Below are 18,305 nucleotides of genomic sequence, written 5' to 3' on the forward strand. Positions count from 1 at the left end.
TATCCAGTGACATTTGAAAAATCCACACGTTGTTCCGCGTCCATTCTTTTGGCCAAATATGTAGAAGTCTGGAGGTCCTGGAGAAGATTCAGCAAGAGATCTTTGATAAGATAGGCCAGTGTAACACATCTCTCGACATTACCCCTTGTCATCACGCCATCTGTTGTCAGCAAATCAACCTCATGGCTCAAGGGAATTAGCAGATCTTTTGTACAAGCATATGAACATATCAACTTGGCAAACATGCTTTTAAGTTTTGAAATTTCCAGGTCTACTTCTAAACATCTTGTCGAGCACCATTTTCATTCACTTTCTTGAAAGGCACTTACATTTTTTACAACACAAGCTTGAATTTGTAGGTTATTTTGAGTGTCTATTGGGATTTGCTAGAGTGAAGCATGAAGTGCCTTGAAGAGTTTCATTAAATTAAAACATTGAAAGAAATGCTATAGAGTGAATTCACCCTGTCTTTAGAGGCTTTCTATCAATTTTTGACTCACACCCCTCTGACATTGAAAGGTGTGCTATTTTTGGACTAAAGGAATGCTTTTTTAGGACTAAAGGTGACTTAGCAGAGGATGGTTTCGATCCATCGACCTCTGGGTTATGGGCCCAGCACGCTTACGCTGCGCCACTCTGCTTTCCCAGCACCCCAGATGGGACTCGAACCCACAATCCCTGGCTTAGGAGGCAAGTGCCTTATCCATTAGGCCACTGGGGCTCTTGCTAAAGCTTGCGGATGTCCAGTACCCACGATGAACGCAACCTATACTTCTGGAATATATCAGAGGGCTCTGTTCTCAGTACAGTCTGTTCTAGTCAGACACCTGAGAGACAGAAAAATGAAAAGTCAGTACAATGCTTCAACTCAATTTTGTTTCTGTACTGCTTTGTGCAAACACGACCATAGCTGAAGGGAATTAGCAGATCTTTTGTCATTTCAATCATTATGAATTTCAGTTTCCCTTTCACCCACTGAGCAGGGGACTTAGCAGATCTTTTGTATTTTCAATCTTTCTGGATTTCAGTTTCCCTTTCACCCAATCTTTGATATCCAGTGACATTTGAAAAATCCACACGTTGTTCCGCGTCCATTCTTTTGGCCAAATATGTAGGAGAAGTCTGGAGGTCCTGGAGAAGATTTAGCAAGAGATCTTTGATAAGATAGGCCAGTGTAACACATCTCTCGACATTACCCCTTGTCATCACGCCATCTGTTGTCAGCAAATCAACCTCATGGCTCAAGGGAATTAGCAGATCTTTTGTACAAGCATATGAACATATCAACTTGGCAAACATGCTTTTAAGTTTTGAAATTTCCAGGTCTACTTCTAAACATCTTGTCGAGCACCATTTTCATTCACTTTCTTGAAAGGGACTTACATTTTTTACAACACAAGCTTGAATTTGTAGGTTATTTTGAGTGTCTATTGGGATTTGCTAGAGTGAAGCATGAAGTTCCTTGAAGAGTTTCATTAAATTAAAACATTGAAAGAAATGCTATAGAGTGAATTCACCCTGTCTTTAGAGGCTTTCTATCAATTTTTGACTCACACCCCTCTGACATTGAAAGGTGTGCTATTTTTGGACTAAAGGAATGCTTTTTTAGGACTAAAGCTGACTTAGCAGAGGATGGTTTCGATCCATCGACCTCTGGGTTATGGGCACAGCACGCTTCCGCTGCGCCACTCTGCTTTCCCAGCACCTCAGATGGGACTCGAACCCACAATCCCTGGCTTAGGAGGCCAGTGCCTTATCCATTAGGCCACTGGGGCTCTTGCTAAAGCTTTGCGGATGTCCAGTACCCACGATGAACGCAACCTATACTTCTGGAATATATCAGAGGGCTCTGTTCTCAGTACAGTCTGTTCTAGTCAGACACCTGAGAGACAGAAAAATGAAAAGTCAGTACAATGCTTCAACTCAATTTTGTTTCTGTACTGCTTTGTGCAAACACGACCATAGCTGAAGGGAATTAGCAGATCTTTTGTCATTTCAATCATTATGAATTTCAGTTTCCCTTTCACCCACTGAGCAGGGGACTTAGCAGATCTTTTGTATTTTCAATCTTTCTGGATTTCAGTTTCCCTTTCACCCAATCTTTGATATCCAGTGACATTTGAAAAATCCACACGTTGTTCCGCGTCCATTCTTTTGGCCAAATATGTAGAAGTCTGGAGGTCCTGGAGAAGATTCAGCAAGAGATCTTTGATAAGATAGGCCAATGTAACACATCTCTCGACATTACCCCTTGTCATCACGCCATCTGTTGTCAGCAAATCAACCTCATGGCTCAAGGGAATTGGCAGATCTTTTGTACAAGCATATGAACATATCAGCTTGGCAAACATGCTTTTAAGTTTTGAAATTTCCAGGTCTACTTCTAAACATCTTGTCGAGCACCATTTTCATTCACTTTCTTGAAAGGGACTTAAATTTTTTACAACACAAGCTTGAATTTGTAGGTTATTTTGAGTGTCTATTGGGATTTGCTAGAGTGAAGCATGAAGTGCCTTGAAGAGTTTCATTAAATTAAAACATTGAAAGAAATGCTATAGAGTGAATTCACCCTGTCTTTAGAGGCTTTCTATCAATTTTTGACTCACACCCCTCTGACATTGAAAGGTGTGCTATTTTTGGACTAAAGGAATGCTTTTTTAGGACTAAAGCTGACTTAGCAGAGGATGGTTTCGATCCATCGACCTCTGGGTTATGGGCCCAGCACGCTTCCGCTGCGCCACTCTGCTTTCCCAGCACCCCAGATGGGACTCGAACCCACATTCCCTGGCTTAGGAGGCCAGTGCCTTATGCATTAGGCCACTGGGGCTCTTGCTAAAGCTTGCGGATGTCCAGTACCCACGATGAACGCAACCTATACTTCTGGAATATATCAGAGGGCTCTGTTCTCAGTACAGTCTATTCTAGTCAGACACCTGAGAGACAGAAAAATGAAAAGTCAGTACAATGCTTCAACTCAATTTTGTTTCTGTACTGCTTTGTGCAAACACGACCATAGCTGAAGGGAATTAGCAGATCTTTTGTCATTTCAATCATTATGAATTTCAGTTTCCCTTTCACCCACTGAGCAGAGGACTTAGCAGATCTTTTGTATTTTCAATCTTTCTGGATTTCAGTTTCCCTTTCACCCAATCTTTGACATCCAGTGACATTTGAAAAATACACACGTTGTTCCGCGTCACCTCTTTTGGCCAAATATGTAGAAGTCTGGAGGTCCTGGAGAAGATTCAGCAAGAGATCTTTGATAAGATAGGCCAGTGTAACACATCTCTCGACATTACCCCTTGTCATCACGCCATCTGTTGTCAGCAAATCAACCTCATGGCTCAAGGGAATTAGCAGATCTTTTGTACAAGCATATGAACATATCAACTTGGCAAACATGCTTTTAAGTTTTGAAATTTCCAGGTCTACTTCTAAACATCTTGTCGAGCACCATTTTCATTCACTTTCTTGAAAGGGACTTACATTTTTTACAACACAAGCTTGAATTTGTAGGTTATTTTGAGTGTCTATTGGGATTTGCTAGAGTGAAGCATGAAGTGCCTTGAAGAGTTTCATTAAATTAAAACATTGAAAGAAATGCTATAGAGTGAATTCACCCTGTCTTTAGAGGCTTTCTATCAATTTTTGACTCACACCCCTCTGACATTGAAAGGTGTGCTATTTTTGGACTAAAGGAATGCTTTTTTAGGACTAAAGCTGACTTAGCAGAGGATGGTTTCGATCCATCGACCTCTGGGTTATGGGCCCAGCACGCTTCCGCTGCGCCACTCTGCTTTCCCAGCACCCCAGATGGGACTCGAACTCACATTCCCTGGCTTAGGAGGCCAGTGCCTTATGCATTAGGCCACTGGGGCTCTTGCTAAAGCTTGCGGATGTCCAGTACCCACGATGAACGCAACCTATACTTCTGGAATATATCAGAGGGCTCTGTTCTCAGTACAGTCTGTTCTAGTCAGACACCTGAGAGACAGAAAAATGAAAAGTCAGTACAATGCTTCAACTCAATTTTGTTTCTGTACTGCTTTGTGCAAACACGACCATAGCTGAAGGGAATTAGCAGATATTTTGTCATTTCAATCATTATGAATTTCAGTTTCCCTTTCACCCACTGAGCAGGGGACTTAGCAGATCTTTTGTATTTTCAATCTTTCTGGATTTCAGTTTCCCTTTCACCCAATCTTTGACATCCAGTGACATTTGAAAAATCCACACGTTGTTCCGCGTCACCTCTTTTGGCCAAATATGTAGAAGTCTGGAGGTCCTGGAGAAGATTCAGCAAGAGATCTTTGATAAGATAGGCCAATGTAACACATCTCTCGACATTACCCCTTGTCATCACGCCATCTGTTGTCAGCAAATCAACCTCATGGCTCAAGGGAATTGGCAGATCTTTTGTACAAGCATATGAACATATCAGCTTGGCAAACATGCTTTTAAGTTTTGAAATTTCCAGGTCTACTTCTAAACATCTTGTCGAGCACCATTTTCATTCACTTTCTTGAAAGGGACTTAAATTTTTTACAACACAAGCTTGAATTTGTAGGTTATTTTGAGTGTCTATTGGGATTTGCTAGAGTGAAGCATGAAGTGCCTTGAAGAGTTTCATTAAATTAAAACATTGAAAGAAATGCTATAGAGTGAATTCACCCTGTCTTTAGAGGCTTTCTATCAATTTTTGACTCACACCCCTCTGACATTGAAAGGTGTGCTATTTTTGGACTAAAGGAATGCTTTTTTAGGACTAAAGCTGACTTAGCAGAGGATGGTTTCGATCCATCGACCTCTGGGTTATGGGCCCAGCACGCTTTCGCTGCGCCACTCTGCTTTCCCAGCACCCCAGATGGGACTCGAACCCACATTCCCTGGCTTAGGAGGCCAGTGCCTTATGCATTAGGCCACTGGGGCTCTTGCTAAAGCTTGCGGATGTCCAGTACCCACGATGAACGCAACCTATACTTCTGGAATATATCAGAGGGCTCTGTTCTCAGTACAGTCTATTCTAGTCAGACACCTGAGAGACAGAAAAATGAAAAGTCAGTACAATGCTTCAACTCAATTTTGTTTCTGTACTGCTTTGAGCAAACACGACCATAGCTGAAGGGAATTAGCAGATCTTTTGTCATTTCAATCATTATGAATTTCAGTTTCCCTTTCACCCACTGAGCAGGGGACTTAGCAGATCTTTTGTATTTTCAATCTTTCTGGATTTCAGTTTCCCTTTCACCCAATCTTTGACATCCAGTGACATTTGAAAAATACACACGTTGTTCCGCGTCACCTCTTTTGGCCAAATATGTAGAAGTCTGGAGGTCCTGGAGAAGATTCAGCAAGAGATCTTTGATAAGATAGGCCAGTGTAACACATCTCTCGACATTACCCCTTGTCATCACGCCATCTGTTGTCAGCAAATCAACCTCATGGCTCAAGGGAATTGGCAGATCTTTTGTACAAGCATATGAACATATCAACTTGGCAAACATGCTTTTAAGTTTTGAAATTTCCAGGTCTACTTCTAAACATCTTGTCGAGCACCATTTTCATTCACTTTCTTGAAAGGGACTTAAATTTTTTACAACACAAGCTTGAATTTGTAGGTTATTTTGAGTGTCTATTGGGATTTGCTAGAGTGAAGCATGAAGTGCCTTGAAGAGTTTCATTAAATTAAAACATTGAAAGAAATGCTATAGAGTGAATTCACCCTGTCTTTAGAGGCTTTCTATCAATTTTTGACTCACACCCCTCTGACATTGAAAGGTGTGCTATTTTTGGACTAAAGGAATGCTTTTTTAGGACTAAAGCTGACTTAGCAGAGGATGGTTTCGATCCATCGACCTCTGGGTTATGGGCCCAGCACGCTTTCGCTGCGCCACTCTGCTTTCCCAGCACCCCAGATGGGACTCGAACCCACATTCCCTGGCTTAGGAGGCCAGTGCCTTATGCATTAGGCCACTGGGGCTCTTGCTAAAGCTTGCGGATGTCCAGTACCCACGATGAACGCAACCTATACTTCTGGAATATATCAGAGGGCTCTGTTCTCAGTACAGTCTATTCTAGTCAGACACCTGAGAGACAGAAAAATGAAAAGTCAGTACAATGCTTCAACTCAATTTTGTTTCTGTACTGCTTTGAGCAAACACGACCATAGCTGAAGGGAATTAGCAGATCTTTTGTCATTTCAATCATTATGAATTTCAGTTTCCCTTTCACCCACTGAGCAGGGGACTTAGCAGATCTTTTGTATTTTCAATCTTTCTGGATTTCAGTTTCCCTTTCACCCAATCTTTGACATCCAGTGACATTTGAAAAATACACACGTTGTTCCGCGTCACCTCTTTTGGCCAAATATGTAGAAGTCTGGAGGTCCTGGAGAAGATTCAGCAAGAGATCTTTGATAAGATAGGCCAGTGTAACACATCTCTCGACATTACCCCTTGTCATCACGCCATCTGTTGTCAGCAAATCAACCTCATGGCTCAAGGGAATTAGCAGATCTTTTGTACAAGCATATGAACATATCAACTTGGCAAACATGCTTTTAAGTTTTGAAATTTCCAGGTCTACTTCTAAACATCTTGTCGAGCACCATTTTCATTCACTTTCTTGAAAGGGACTTACATTTTTTACAACACAAGCTTGAATTTGTAGGTTATTTTGAGTGTCTATTGGGATTTGCTAGAGTGAAGCATGAAGTGCCTTGAAGAGTTTCATTAAATTAAAACATTGAAAGAAATGCTATAGAGTGAATTCACCCTGTCTTTAGAGGCTTTCTATCAATTTTTGACTCACACCCCTCTGACATTGAAAGGTGTGCTATTTTTGGACTAAAGGAATGCTTTTTTAGGACTAAAGCTGACTTAGCAGAGGATGGTTTCGATCCATCGACCTCTGGGTTATGGGCCCAGCACGCTTCCGCTGCGCCACTCTGCTTTCCCAGCACCCCAGACGGGACTCGAACCCACAATCCCTGGCTTAGGAGGCCAGTGCCTTATCCATTAGGCCACTGGGGCTCTTGCTAAAGCTTGCGGATGTCCAGTACCCACGATGAACGCAACCTATACTTCTGGAATATATCAGAGGGCTCTGTTCTCAGTACAGTCTGTTCTAGTCAGACACCTGAGAGACAGAAAAATGAAAAGTCAGTACAATGCTTCAACTCAATTTTGTTTCTGTACTGCTTTGTGCAAACACGACCATAGCTGAAGGGAATTAGCAGATCTTTTGTCATTTCAATCATTATGAATTTCAGTTTCCCTTTCACCCACTGAGCAGGGGACTTAGCAGATCTTTTGTATTTTCAATCTTTCTGGATTTCAGTTTCCCTTTCACCCAATCTTTGACATCCAGTGACACTTGAAAAATCCACACGTTGTTCCGCGTCACCTCTTTTGGCCAAATATGTAGAAGTCTGGAGGTCCTGGAGAAGATTCAGCAAGAGATCTTTGATAAGATAGGCCAATGTAACACATCTCTCGACATTACCCCTTGTCATCACGCCATCTGTTATCAGCAAATCAACCTCATGGCTCAAGGGAATTGGCAGATCTTTTGTACAAGCATATGAACATATCAGCTTGGCAAACATGCTTTTAAGTTTTGAAATTTCCAGGTCTACTTCTAAACATCTTGTCGAGCACCATTTTCATTCACTTTCTTGAAAGGGACTTAAATTTTTTACAACACAAGCTTGAATTTGTAGGTTATTTTGAGTGTCTATTGGGATTTGCTAGAGTGAAGCATGAAGTGCCTTGAAGAGTTTCATTAAATTAAAACATTGAAAGAAATGCTATAGAGTGAATTCACCCTGTCTTTAGAGGCTTTCTATCAATTTTTGACTCACACCCCTCTGACATTGAAAGGTGTGCTATTTTTGGACTAAAGGAATGCTTTTTTAGGACTAAAGCTGACTTAACAGAGGATGGTTTCGATCCATCGACCTCTGGGTTATGGGCCCAGCACGCTTCCGCTGCGCCACTCTGCTTTCCCAGAACCCCAGATGGGACTCAAACCCACAATCCCTGGCTTAGGAGTCCAGTGCCTTATCCATTAGGCCACTGGGGCTCTTGCTAAAGCTTGCGGATGTCCAGTACCCACGATGAACGCAACCTATACTTCTGGAATATATCAGAGGGCTCTGTTCTCAGTACAGTCTGTTCTAGTCAGACACCTGAGAGACAGAAAAATGAAAAGTCAGTACAATGCTTCAACTCAATTTTGTTTCTGTACTGCTTTGTGCAAACACGACCATAGCTGAAGGGAATTAGCAGATCTTTTGTCATTTCAATCATTATGAATTTCAGTTTCCCTTTCACCCACTGAGCAGGGGACTTAGCAGATCTTTTGTATTTTCAATCTTTCTGGATTTCAGTTTCCCTTTCACCCAATCTTTGACATCCAGTGACACTTGAAAAATCCACACGTTGTTCCGCGTCACCTCTTTTGGCCAAATATGTAGAAGTCTGGAGGTCCTGGAGAAGATTCAGCAAGAGATCTTTGATAAGATAGGCCAATGTAACACATCTCTCGACATTACCCCTTGTCATCACGCCATCTGTTATCAGCAAATCAACCTCATGGCTCAAGGGAATTGGCAGATCTTTTGTACAAGCATATGAACATATCAGCTTGGCAAACATGCTTTTAAGTTTTGAAATTTCCAGGTCTACTTCTAAACATCTTGTCGAGCACCATTTTCATTCACTTTCTTGAAAGGGACTTAAATTTTTTACAACACAAGCTTGAATTTGTAGGTTATTTTGAGTGTCTATTGGGATTTGCTAGAGTGAAGCATGAAGTGCCTTGAAGAGTTTCATTAAATTAAAACATTGAAAGAAATGCTATAGAGTGAATTCACCCTGTCTTTAGAGGCTTTCTATCAATTTTTGACTCACACCCCTCTGACATTGAAAGGTGTGCTATTTTTGGACTAAAGGAATGCTTTTTTAGGACTAAAGCTGACTTAGCAGAGGATGGTTTCGATCCATCGACCTCTGGGTTATGGGCCCAGCACGCTTCCGCTGCGCCACTCTGCTTTCCCAGAACCCCAGATGGGACTCAAACCCACAATCCCTGGCTTAGGAGGCCAGTGCTTTATCCATTAGGCCACTGGGGCTCTTGCTAAAGCTTGCGGATGTCCAGTACCCACGATGAACGCAACCTATACTTCTGGAATATATCAGAGGGCTCTGTTCTCAGTACAGTCTGTTCTAGTCAGACACCTGAGAGACAGAAAAATGAAAAGTCAGTACAATGCTTCAACTCAATTTTGTTTCTGTACTGCTTTGTGCAAACACGACCATAGCTGAAGGGAATTAGCAGATCTTTTGTCATTTCAATCATTATGAATTTCAGTTTCCCTTTCACCCACTGAGCAGGGGACTTAGCAGATCTTTTGTATTTTCAATCTTTCTGGATTTCAGTTTCCCTTTCACCCAATCTTTGACATCCAGTGACACTTGAAAAATCCACACGTTGTTCCGCGTCACCTCTTTTGGCCAAATATGTAGAAGTCTGGAGGTCCTGGAGAAGATTCAGCAAGAGATCTTTGATAAGATAGGCCAATGTAACACATCTCTCGACATTACCCCTTGTCATCACGCCATCTGTTATCAGCAAATCAACCTCATGGCTCAAGGGAATTGGCAGATCTTTTGTACAAGCATATGAACATATCAGCTTGGCAAACATGCTTTTAAGTTTTGAAATTTCCAGGTCTACTTCTAAACATCTTGTCGAGCACCATTTTCATTCACTTTCTTGAAAGGGACTTAAATTTTTTACAACACAAGCTTGAATTTGTAGGTTATTTTGAGTGTCTATTGGGATTTGCTAGAGTGAAGCATGAAGTGCCTTGAAGAGTTTCATTAAATTAAAACATTGAAAGAAATGCTATAGAGTGAATTCACCCTGTCTTTAGAGGCTTTCTATCAATTTTTGACTCACACCCCTCTGACATTGAAAGGTGTGCTATTTTTGGACTAAAGGAATGCTTTTTTAGGACTAAAGCTGACTTAACAGAGGATGGTTTCGATCCATCGACCTCTGGGTTATGGGCCCAGCACGCTTCCGCTGCGCCACTCTGCTTTCCCAGAACCCCAGATGGGACTCAAACCCACAATCCCTGGCTTAGGAGTCCAGTGCCTTATCCATTAGGCCACTGGGGCTCTTGCTAAAGCTTGCGGATGTCCAGTACCCACGATGAACGCAACCTATACTTCTGGAATATATCAGAGGGCTCTGTTCTCAGTACAGTCTGTTCTAGTCAGACACCTGAGAGACAGAAAAATGAAAAGTCAGTACAATGCTTCAACTCAATTTTGTTTCTGTACTGCTTTGTGCAAACACGACCATAGCTGAAGGGAATTAGCAGATCTTTTGTCATTTCAATCATTATGAATTTCAGTTTCCCTTTCACCCACTGAGCAGGGGACTTAGCAGATCTTTTGTATTTTCAATCTTTCTGGATTTCAGTTTCCCTTTCACCCAATCTTTGACATCCAGTGACACTTGAAAAATCCACACGTTGTTCCGCGTCACCTCTTTTGGCCAAATATGTAGAAGTCTGGAGGTCCTGGAGAAGATTCAGCAAGAGATCTTTGATAAGATAGGCCAATGTAACACATCTCTCGACATTACCCCTTGTCATCACGCCATCTGTTATCAGCAAATCAACCTCATGGCTCAAGGGAATTGGCAGATCTTTTGTACAAGCATATGAACATATCAGCTTGGCAAACATGCTTTTAAGTTTTGAAATTTCCAGGTCTACTTCTAAACATCTTGTCGAGCACCATTTTCATTCACTTTCTTGAAAGGGACTTAAATTTTTTACAACACAAGCTTGAATTTGTAGGTTATTTTGAGTGTCTATTGGGATTTGCTAGAGTGAAGCATGAAGTGCCTTGAAGAGTTTCATTAAATTAAAACATTGAAAGAAATGCTATAGAGTGAATTCACCCTGTCTTTAGAGGCTTTCTATCAATTTTTGACTCACACCCCTCTGACATTGAAAGGTGTGCTATTTTTGGACTAAAGGAATGCTTTTTTAGGACTAAAGCTGACTTAGCAGAGGATGGTTTCGATCCATCGACCTCTGGGTTATGGGCCCAGCACGCTTCCGCTGCGCCACTCTGCTTTCCCAGAACCCCAGATGGGACTCAAACCCACAATCCCTGGCTTAGGAGTCCAGTGCCTTATCCATTAGGCCACTGGGGCTCTTGCTAAAGCTTGCGGATGTCCAGTACCCACGATGAACGCAACCTATACTTCTGGAATATATCAGAGGGCTCTGTTCTCAGTACAGTCTGTTCTAGTCAGACACCTGAGAGACAGAAAAATGAAAAGTCAGTACAATGCTTCAACTCAATTTTGTTTCTGTACTGCTTTGTGCAAACACGACCATAGCTGAAGGGAATTAGCAGATATTTTGTCATTTCAATCATTATGAATTTCAGTTTCCCTTTCACCCACTGAGCAGGGGACTTAGCAGATCTTTTGTATTTTCAATCTTTCTGGATTTCAGTTTCCCTTTCACCCAATCTTTGACATCCAGTGACATTTGAAAAATACACACGTTGTTCCGCGTCACCTCTTTTGGCCAAATATGTAGAAGTCTGGAGGTCCTGGAGAAGATTCAGCAAGAGATCTTTGATAAGATAGGCCAATGTAACACATCTCTCGACATTACCCCTTGTCATCACGCCATCTGTTGTCAGCAAATCAACCTCATGGCTCAAGGGAATTGGCAGATCTTTTGTACAAGCATATGAACATATCAGCTTGGCAAACATGCTTTTAAGTTTTGAAATTTCCAGGTCTACTTCTAAACATCTTGTCGAGCACCATTTTCATTCACTTTCTTGAAAGGGACTTAAATTTTTTACAACACAAGCTTGAATTTGTAGGTTATTTTGAGTGTCTATTGGGATTTGCTAGAGTGAAGCATGAAGTGCCTTGAAGAGTTTCATTAAATTAAAACATTGAAAGAAATGCTATAGAGTGAATTCACCCTGTCTTTAGAGGCTTTCTATCAATTTTTGACTCACACCCCTCTGACATTGAAAGGTGTGCTATTTTTGGACTAAAGGAATGCTTTTTTAGGACTAAAGCTGACTTAGCAGAGGATGGTTTCGATCCATCGACCTCTGGGTTATGGGCCCAGCACGCTTCCGCTGCGCCACTCTGCTTTCCCAGCACCCCAGATGGGACTCGAACCCACATTCCCTGGCTTAGGAGGCCAGTGCCTTATGCATTAGGCCACTGGGGCTCTTGCTAAAGCTTGCGGATGTCCAGTACCCACGATGAACGCAACCTATACTTCTGGAATATATCAGAGGGCTCTGTTCTCAGTACAGTCTATTCTAGTCAGACACCTGAGAGACAGAAAAATGAAAAGTCAGTACAATGCTTCAACTCAATTTTGTTTCTGTACTGCTTTGTGCAAACACGACCATAGCTGAAGGGAATTAGCAGATCTTTTGTCATTTCAATCATTATGAATTTCAGTTTCCCTTTCACCCACTGAGCAGAGGACTTAGCAGATCTTTTGTATTTTCAATCTTTCTGGATTTCAGTTTCCCTTTCACCCAATCTTTGACATCCAGTGACATTTGAAAAATACACACGTTGTTCCGCGTCACCTCTTTTGGCCAAATATGTAGAAGTCTGGAGGTCCTGGAGAAGATTCAGCAAGAGATCTTTGATAAGATAGGCCAGTGTAACACATCTCTCGACATTACCCCTTGTCATCACGCCATCTGTTGTCAGCAAATCAACCTCATGGCTCAAGGGAATTAGCAGATCTTTTGTACAAGCATATGAACATATCAACTTGGCAAACATGCTTTTAAGTTTTGAAATTTCCAGGTCTACTTCTAAACATCTTGTCGAGCACCATTTTCATTCACTTTCTTGAAAGGGACTTACATTTTTTACAACACAAGCTTGAATTTGTAGGTTATTTTGAGTGTCTATTGGGATTTGCTAGAGTGAAGCATGAAGTGCCTTGAAGAGTTTCATTAAATTAAAACATTGAAAGAAATGCTATAGAGTGAATTCACCCTGTCTTTAGAGGCTTTCTATCAATTTTTGACTCACACCCCTCTGACATTGAAAGGTGTGCTATTTTTGGACTAAAGGAATGCTTTTTTAGGACTAAAGCTGACTTAGCAGAGGATGGTTTCGATCCATCGACCTCTGGGTTATGGGCCCAGCACGCTTCCGCTGCGCCACTCTGCTTTCCCAGAACCCCAGATGGGACTCGAACCCACAATCCCTGGCTTAGGAGGCCAGTGCCTTATACATTAGGCCACTGGGGATCTTGCTAAAGCTTGCGGATGTCCAGTACCCACGATGAACGCAACCTATACTTCTGGAATATATCAGAGGGCTCTGTTCTCAGTACAGTCTGTTCTAGTCAGACACCTGAGAGACAGAAAAATGAAAAGTCAGTACAATGCTTCAACTCAATTTTGTTTCTGTACTGCTTTGTGCAAACACGACCATAGCTGAAGGGAATTAGCAGATATTTTGTCATTTCAATCATTATGAATTTCAGTTTCCCTTTCACCCACTGAGCAGGGGACTTAGCAGATCTTTTGTATTTTCAATCTTTCTGGATTTCAGTTTCCCTTTCACCCAATCTTTGACATCCAGTGACATTTGAAAAATCCACACGTTGTTCCGCGTCACCTCTTTTGGCCAAATATGTAGAAGTCTGGAGGTCCTGGAGAAGATTCAGCAAGAGATCTTTGATAAGATAGGCCAATGTAACACATCTCTCGACATTACCCCTTGTCATCACGCCATCTGTTGTCAGCAAATCAACCTCATGGCTCAAGGGAATTGGCAGATCTTTTGTACAAGCATATGAACATATCAGCTTGGCAAACATGCTTTTAAGTTTTGAAATTTCCAGGTCTACTTCTAAACATCTTGTCGAGCACCATTTTCATTCACTTTCTTGAAAGGGACTTAAATTTTTTACAACACAAGCTTGAATTTGTAGGTTATTTTGAGTGTCTATTGGGATTTGCTAGAGTGAAGCATGAAGTGCCTTGAAGAGTTTCATTAAATTAAAACATTGAAAGAAATGCTATAGAGTGAATTCACCCTGTCTTTAGAGGCTTTCTATCAATTTTTGACTCACACCCCTCTGACATTGAAAGGTGTGCTATTTTTGGACTAAAGGAATGCTTTTTTAGGACTAAAGCTGACTTAGCAGAGGATGGTTTCGATCCATCGACCTCTGGGTTATGGGCCCAGCACGCTTTCGCTGCGCCACTCTGCTTTCCCAGCACCCCAGATGGGACTCGAACCCACATTCCCTGGCTTAGGAGGCCAGTGCCTTATGCATTAGGCCACTGGGGCTCTTGCTAAAGCTTGCGGATGTCCAGTACCCACGATGAACGCAACCTATACTTCTGGAATATATCAGAGGGCTCTGTTCTCAGTACAGTCTGTTCTAGTCAGACACCTGAGAGACAGAAAAATGAAAAGTCAGTACAATGCTTCAACTCAATTTTGTTTCTGTACTGCTTTGAGCAAACACGACCATAGCTGAAGGGAATTAGCAGATCTTTTGTCATTTCAATCATTATGAATTTCAGTTTCCCTTTCACCCACTGAGCAGGGGACTTAGCAGATCTTTTGTATTTTCAATCTTTCTGGATTTCAGTTTCCCTTTCACCCAATCTTTGACATCCAGTGACATTTGAAAAATACACACGTTGTTCCGCGTCACCTCTTTTGGCCAAATATGTAGAAGTCTGGAGGTCCTGGAGAAGATTCAGCAAGAGATCTTTGATAAGATAGGCCAGTGTAACACATCTCTCGACATTACCCCTTGTCATCACGCCATCTGTTGTCAGCAAATCAACCTCATGGCTCAAGGGAATTGGCAGATCTTTTGTACAAGCATATGAACATATCAACTTGGCAAACATGCTTTTAAGTTTTGAAATTTCCAGGTCTACTTCTAAACATCTTGTCGAGCACCATTTTCATTCACTTTCTTGAAAGGGACTTAAATTTTTTACAACACAAGCTTGAATTTGTAGGTTATTTTGAGTGTCTATTGGGATTTGCTAGAGTGAAGCATGAAGTGCCTTGAAGAGTTTCATTAAATTAAAACATTGAAAGAAATGCTATAGAGTGAATTCACCCTGTCTTTAGAGGCTTTCTATCAATTTTTGACTCACACCCCTCTGACATTGAAAGGTGTGCTATTTTTGGACTAAAGGAATGCTTTTTTAGGACTAAAGCTGACTTAGCAGAGGATGGTTTCGATCCATCGACCTCTGGGTTATGGGCCCAGCACGCTTCCGCTGCGCCACTCTGCTTTCCCAGCACCCCAGATGGGACTCGAACCCACATTCCCTGGCTTAGGAGGCCAGTGCCTTATGCATTAGGCCACTGGGGCTCTTGCTAAAGCTTGCGGATGTCCAGTACCCACGATGAACGCAACCTATACTTCTGGAATATATCAGAGGGCTCTGTTCTCAGTACAGTCTATTCTAGTCAGACACCTGAGAGACAGAAAAATGAAAAGTCAGTACAATGCTTCAACTCAATTTTGTTTCTGTACTGCTTTGTGCAAACACGACCATAGCTGAAGGGAATTAGCAGATCTTTTGTCATTTCAATCATTATGAATTTCAGTTTCCCTTTCACCCACTGAGCAGAGGACTTAGCAGATCTTTTGTATTTTCAATCTTTCTGGATTTCAGTTTCCCTTTCACCCAATCTTTGACATCCAGTGACATTTGAAAAATACACACGTTGTTCCGCGTCACCTCTTTTGGCCAAATATGTAGAAGTCTGGAGGTCCTGGAGAAGATTCAGCAAGAGATCTTTGATAAGATAGGCCAGTGTAACACATCTCTCGACATTACCCCTTGTCATCACGCCATCTGTTGTCAGCAAATCAACCTCATGGCTCAAGGGAATTAGCAGATCTTTTGTACAAGCATATGAACATATCAACTTGGCAAACATGCTTTTAAGTTTTGAAATTTCCAGGTCTACTTCTAAACATCTTGTCGAGCACCATTTTCATTCACTTTCTTGAAAGGGACTTACATTTTTTACAACACAAGCTTGAATTTGTAGGTTATTTTGAGTGTCTATTGGGATTTGCTAGAGTGAAGCATGAAGTGCCTTGAAGAGTTTCATTAAATTAAAACATTGAAAGAAATGCTATAGAGTGAATTCACCCTGTCTTTAGAGGCTTTCTATCAATTTTTGACTCACACCCCTCTGACATTGAAAGGTGTGCTATTTTTGGACTAAAGGAATGCTTTTTTAGGACTAAAGCTGACTTAGCAGAGGATGGTTTCGATCCATCGACCTCTGGGTTATGGGCCCAGCACGCTTCCGCTGCGCCACTCTGCTTTCCCAGAACCCCAGATGGGACTCGAACCCACAATCCCTGGCTTAGGAGGCCAGTGCCTTATACATTAGGCCACTGGGGATCTTGCTAAAGCTTGCGGATGTCCAGTACCCACGATGAACGCAACCTATACTTCTGGAATATATCAGAGGGCTCTGTTCTCAGTACAGTCTGTTCTAGTCAGACACCTGAGAGACAGAAAAATGAAAAGTCAGTACAATGCTTCAACTCAATTTTGTTTCTGTACTGCTTTGTGCAAACACGACCATAGCTGAAGGGAATTAGCAGATATTTTGTCATTTCAATCATTATGAATTTCAGTTTCCCTTTCACCCACTGAGCAGGGGACTTAGCAGATCTTTTGTATTTTCAATCTTTCTGGATTTCAGTTTCCCTTTCACCCAATCTTTGACATCCAGTGACATTTGAAAAATCCACACGTTGTTCCGCGTCACCTCTTTTGGCCAAATATGTAGAAGTCTGGAGGTCCTGGAGAAGATTCAGCAAGAGATCTTTGATAAGATAGGCCAATGTAACACATCTCTCGACATTACCCCTTGTCATCACGCCATCTGTTGTCAGCAAATCAACCTCATGGCTCAAGGGAATTGGCAGATCTTTTGTACAAGCATATGAACATATCAGCTTGGCAAACATGCTTTTAAGTTTTGAAATTTCCAGGTCTACTTCTAAACATCTTGTCGAGCACCATTTTCATTCACTTTCTTGAAAGGGACTTAAATTTTTTACAACACAAGCTTGAATTTGTAGGTTATTTTGAGTGTCTATTGGGATTTGCTAGAGTGAAGCATGAAGTGCCTTGAAGAGTTTCATTAAATTAAAACATTGAAAGAAATGCTATAGAGTGAATTCACCCTGTCTTTAGAGGCTTTCTATCAATTTTTGACTCACACCCCTCTGACATTGAAAGGTGTGCTATTTTTGGACTAAAGGAATGCTTTTTTAGGACTAAAGCTGACTTAGCAGAGGATGGTTTCGATCCATCGACCTCTGGGTTATGGGCCCAGCACGCTTTCGCTGCGCCACTCTGCTTTCCCAGCACCCCAGATGGGACTCGAACCCACATTCCCTGGCTTAGGAGGCCAGTGCCTTATGCATTAGGCCACTGGGGCTCTTGCTAAAGCTTGCGGATGTCCAGTACCCACGATGAACGCAACCTATACTTCTGGAATATATCAGAGGGCTCTGTTCTCAGTACAGTCTATTCTAGTCAGACACCTGAGAGACAGAAAAATGAAAAGTCAGTACAATGCTTCAACTCAATTTTGTTTCTGTACTGCTTTGAGCAAACACGACCATAGCTGAAGGGAATTAGCAGATCTTTTGTCATTTCAATCATTATGAATTTCAGTTTCCCTTTCACCCACTGAGCAGGGGACTTAGCAGATCTTTTGTATTTTCAATCTTTCTGGATTTCAGTTTCCCTTTCACCCAATCTTTGACATCCAGTGACATTTGAAAAATACACACGTTGTTCCGCGTCACCTCTTTTGGCCAAATATGTAGAAGTCTGGAGGTCCTGGAGAAGATTCAGCAAGAGATCTTTGATAAGATAGGCCAGTGTAACACATCTCTCGACATTACCCCTTGTCATCACGCCATCTGTTGTCAGCAAATCAACCTCATGGCTCAAGGGAATTGGCAGATCTTTTGTACAAGCATATGAACATATCAACTTGGCAAACATGCTTTTAAGTTTTGAAATTTCCAGGTCTACTTCTAAACATCTTGTCGAGCACCATTTTCATTCACTTTCTTGAAAGGGACTTAAATTTTTTACAACACAAGCTTGAATTTGTAGGTTATTTTGAGTGTCTATTGGGATTTGCTAGAGTGAAGCATGAAGTGCCTTGAAGAGTTTCATTAAATTAAAACA

General features: G+C 41.7%; 11 non-coding genes across 11 annotated transcripts; all 11 read right to left on the reverse strand.

Annotated features, from left to right (window-relative positions):
* Positions 1–1,702: 1,702 nt before the first annotated feature.
* Positions 1,703–1,775, reverse strand: trnar-ccu (transfer RNA arginine (anticodon CCU)). Its single transcript has one exon. It is a non-coding gene; the product is annotated as a tRNA-Arg (tRNA).
* A 900-nt stretch (positions 1,776–2,675) lies between these two features.
* On the reverse strand, positions 2,676–2,747 carry trnam-cau (transfer RNA methionine (anticodon CAU)). Its single transcript has one exon. It is a non-coding gene; the product is annotated as a tRNA-Met (tRNA).
* Positions 2,748–3,726: 979 nt separating this feature from the next.
* trnam-cau (transfer RNA methionine (anticodon CAU)) lies at positions 3,727–3,798 on the reverse strand. Its single transcript has one exon. It is a non-coding gene; the product is annotated as a tRNA-Met (tRNA).
* Positions 3,799–6,879: 3,081 nt separating this feature from the next.
* On the reverse strand, positions 6,880–6,951 carry trnam-cau (transfer RNA methionine (anticodon CAU)). The gene has a single exon. It is a non-coding gene; the product is annotated as a tRNA-Met (tRNA).
* Positions 6,952–6,958: 7 nt separating this feature from the next.
* Positions 6,959–7,031, reverse strand: trnar-ccu (transfer RNA arginine (anticodon CCU)). Its single transcript has one exon. It is a non-coding gene; the product is annotated as a tRNA-Arg (tRNA).
* A 1,950-nt stretch (positions 7,032–8,981) lies between these two features.
* Positions 8,982–9,053, reverse strand: trnam-cau (transfer RNA methionine (anticodon CAU)). Its single transcript has one exon. It is a non-coding gene; the product is annotated as a tRNA-Met (tRNA).
* Positions 9,054–11,083: 2,030 nt separating this feature from the next.
* On the reverse strand, positions 11,084–11,155 carry trnam-cau (transfer RNA methionine (anticodon CAU)). Its single transcript has one exon. It is a non-coding gene; the product is annotated as a tRNA-Met (tRNA).
* A 979-nt stretch (positions 11,156–12,134) lies between these two features.
* trnam-cau (transfer RNA methionine (anticodon CAU)) lies at positions 12,135–12,206 on the reverse strand. Its single transcript has one exon. It is a non-coding gene; the product is annotated as a tRNA-Met (tRNA).
* A 979-nt stretch (positions 12,207–13,185) lies between these two features.
* Positions 13,186–13,257, reverse strand: trnam-cau (transfer RNA methionine (anticodon CAU)). Its single transcript has one exon. It is a non-coding gene; the product is annotated as a tRNA-Met (tRNA).
* A 2,030-nt stretch (positions 13,258–15,287) lies between these two features.
* On the reverse strand, positions 15,288–15,359 carry trnam-cau (transfer RNA methionine (anticodon CAU)). The gene has a single exon. It is a non-coding gene; the product is annotated as a tRNA-Met (tRNA).
* A 979-nt stretch (positions 15,360–16,338) lies between these two features.
* On the reverse strand, positions 16,339–16,410 carry trnam-cau (transfer RNA methionine (anticodon CAU)). Its single transcript has one exon. It is a non-coding gene; the product is annotated as a tRNA-Met (tRNA).
* Positions 16,411–18,305: the final 1,895 nt, after the last annotated feature.

The sequence above is a fragment of the Brachyhypopomus gauderio genome, unplaced genomic scaffold (genome assembly GCF_052324685.1).
Source record: "Brachyhypopomus gauderio isolate BG-103 unplaced genomic scaffold, BGAUD_0.2 sc194, whole genome shotgun sequence".
Taxonomy (NCBI): domain Eukaryota; kingdom Metazoa; phylum Chordata; class Actinopteri; order Gymnotiformes; family Hypopomidae; genus Brachyhypopomus; species Brachyhypopomus gauderio.